The sequence below is a fragment of the Lupinus angustifolius genome, chromosome LG16 (genome assembly GCF_001865875.1).
Source record: "Lupinus angustifolius cultivar Tanjil chromosome LG16, LupAngTanjil_v1.0, whole genome shotgun sequence".
Classification (NCBI taxonomy): domain Eukaryota; kingdom Viridiplantae; phylum Streptophyta; class Magnoliopsida; order Fabales; family Fabaceae; genus Lupinus; species Lupinus angustifolius.
In genome coordinates, this window is record NC_032024.1 from 11,272,815 (window position 1) to 11,276,694 (window position 3,880).

A 3,880-nucleotide genomic window follows, 5' to 3' on the forward strand; every position below is an offset into this window, starting at 1 on the left:
GTGTACAATTCAAATTCAAAGTACAAAACAAAATAACAAGTTTGAGATTACAATGCAACGGCAAAAAAAATGTAGACGACAAACTCCTAAAAACAGAACCTAACTAGGACACACTAGACGCCCTAAGCTAGACTAACTAGGAGGAGGTTGCAAAAAGCGACCAAAGGTTCTAAAAGAAAGTCAACCTGCTCAAAACGATTTTGGTTATCTTCTTCTTGTCTACGAAACTTCGTCATGAGCCTATCCTCCATGGATTGCATTCTTGAATAAATTTTCTCATTCAGGCGTTGTTCCATGGCATCCAAATAAGCCAAACCAAATGAAGATCCATGAGGAATATTAGAAACCCTGTCATTTTGTCGCTCTTGGTTTTGTTCACCTTGCTTACCACCTTCTTCCTCATTAGGTATATCCAAATTAATAATAGTCCTATGGTCCTCCTGATACATCCATTCACTTCCAAATTTGTAAATGCTCATCTTGTGAACACGATTCTCATTGACCATATGCTCTCTAGGATTCACATCAATTATCTCCATACCAAATGTGTCGAGCCCAATGTGATCAATGACACGGGCGATAAATATCTCATAGGCTAGCATTCTTGAGGAAGACGATGCAATGCCATACATAACCTTCAAAATCTCATCAGAGCAGCTTATCATAATACCTTCCTTGATAGCAAACATTAATTTTAAATCAAAAATCGTTGGTTGCGCGTGATTAGTGTTGCACTGAACCAGAATGTAAGCAATCAAATAATGCAACAGCCTATTCTCCACAATTTACGAACCAGCTATAGTAAGCTCACCTTGGACGAAATAATGCAGTCCTCTCAAGGATGACTTGTACATTTCTGTGGAGTCGTACACACTTCATTTCAGATCATTACAGTCACCAAGAGATCCACCATCACACGCCAAGCCTCCAACAACCATAAACAATTCATCATTCAACAGAATCAACCTCCCTTTCACCATGCTTCCACAACCACCACCCTTATATTGAGAATTTGCATAAAACTCTTGAACCAGAGATGGGTATATGCTACTATTTAACTCCAGAAACTGTACAACTCCTTGTACCTCCAATTCATGTGGGAATTGAAATCCATGCCCCACCATCCATGCCATGTTGGCATGGATGTATGTTGTTTTTCGGCTGATAAATCTCGCCAACCTTTCTTCTTAAAGAACAGGAGCCATGAATGAGTCCAAACCCAGGGATGGATTCTATGGGGTCCCACGAGGTTCTACCACTCACCTAGAGGGGGGTGAATAGGTGATATAGTACACAATGACCGTCGGTCGATAAACACAGAAATTATACAAATTTACACACTGTTTAATTGATTAATGACATACTTAATCAATTAAATCATATGCTCTTAATCGATTAACTACTCAAATTAATCGGTTCATTTGACTCCTAATAATCGATTATACAAACCACTTAATTGATTATCTGGTTCAGTTACAGTGAAAATTGAATTCTTTCAATCATCCAAGATTACCAAGATTCAACCAAACTTACATGCAATTATACAGACAATTAAGAACAGTAAGTGCACAATACATATATGCAATTATCACAGAATTATATGTATGTCAAGTTACCCAAATCAAGTCATGCAGAAATGTAAAAAGATTAGGGAAAGAAGAATAAGACTCAGCTTTTTATCCTAGTTCGTTTGTTGTCCACTACAAACTACATCCAGACATCCCCTTCTGATCTTGGGAGATTTTATCTTCACTATGAAATCTTCAATGTTTCTTACAAACACAATTCTAATACAAGAAAGTTATCAAATCAACTCTGATTCTCTTCATGTTGTCTACGAAACTCCGCCATAAGCCTCTCCTCCATAGATTCTATCCTAGATACAACTTCTTGTTTCCTTGAGTAGATATGCTCATTAAGGCGTTGTTCCAAGACATCCAGATGAGCCAAACTAATTGAAGATCATTGAGGCAAATCAGATGCCTCAACATTATGATGTCCCTGGTTTGCTCACCACCTTCTTTTTCAGACATTTCTAAATCAAACGTGGTCCTATAATCCTCTTGATACATCCATTCACCTTCATATTTGTAAATACTCATCTTGTGAATGATGTTCTCATGGACCATATTCTCTATGGAATTCACAACAATTATCTCTGCACTAGATGTGTCGATCTCCAAATGATCAATGACACGGGAGATAAATATTCCATAAGCCAACAATCTAGAAGAAGATGATGCAATACCATACATCACTTTGAGAATCTCATCGGGCCAACTAATCAATATTCCTTCTTTCACAACAAACATAAGCTTCAGATCATTTAGAGTAGGTTGCGCATGATTAGTGTTGCGCTGAACTATTTTCTCTTGCTCTTTATCTTTGTTGTCCTCTTCTTCTACGAAAAGTCCTTTATGGCTCTGAATAGTAATTTGAACTTTGCATAAACCAAATGGGCAACTTGCAGAGGTACCAAGAAAAAGGAAAACGCATAATACACTAGAGTAAAATAATGAAATAATTGAGAATTAAAGAAATTTTGACACAGTCCCCGACAACGTCGCAAAAAACTCGATAGGGAAAATTGCAAGTGCACGATTATATCATCAAGTAATAAAATATCGATCCCACGAGGACAGGAAAATTCCTTTAATTATAGCAATTAATTTATACTTAACTCAAATAAGGAAATAAAATTAAATTTAGAACGATTGAGAAATTAACAAGAATAATTATAAAAGTATTAAAATCTAATTTAGGGAGAGTTCCCAGGATAAGGTTACCCACCTTTACACTTGCAAATCCTTGTTTTGCTCCTTTTCATGAACTTTAAGTTGTGAGGGTAAATTGCTCTTTGATATTTGTCATCCTATCTCGAGCTCCGACACGTGTACTCAATTGAAGTCGCACATACTCTCGTGGTATGATTATTAATCAAATCCTTTACTTGGATCTTTCAATCCAATCGCTTCGTAGCAACCCAAGGTGAATTCCAGAAACCCCCGAGAATCATAAGACTACTCTTAAGAATTAGGATTCTAGTTTAAACAAATGAATGGTCAGATAGTTGGGTTCACCTCTTGGTCCTTCCCCAATGTATCTAAGAGGTGTAATTTGTTGACCACACAACTCACACGACTAAAACTCAGTTTAATGATTCAAATCACAACACTCAATGAAATAGAAGTAAGAACAAGTGTTTATTGAATGTAAAAGGGCATAGCCCCAATCCTAGAAACAAAGGGAATTACTCACTCATGATGGAGAAGAGAATACCAAATTCTAAATTAAAGAGATGTAATGTAAAGTGTAGAGTGTAAAGTATATCCTCCTTGAAGGAGAACCCTCATTTATCATAATTCCAAAATATTGGGCTAAGTCCAACAAAACAAATCTAAAAAACAGGAATATAATATAACATCTATGACTTCTTTTGGCCCTTAAATTGGTCTTCGCATAGCCTCAACACTGAATTCCATCCTCTTGCACCCAATCTCTACTCTTTTTGGCTTTAATCCATCCAAAATGCACAACATAGCCATAAACACCCGCTCAACCCGAACAAAGAGAAATAAAAGCTAAAAGCAATCCTAAAGTCCTAATTATGTCCTAAAGTGCAAGTTAAATGCAATGCAAATTTAGCATTATTTCACACTCATCAGCGAGACCACTTGCAAATTACATCCAAGCCTCCCCTTCTAATCTTGGAAGATTTTTCTTCACTATTGGAAAACAATTGTTTCTTACAAATACAATTCCAATACAACATGTAAGAACTCCTTTCTTGGATCAGTTGAGCCCTAAACCTGGTTTGACCACTCAACTCGCCTACTAGGATACCACACCGTTCGCGATTACAGCCCCAACCGTTTTCTCG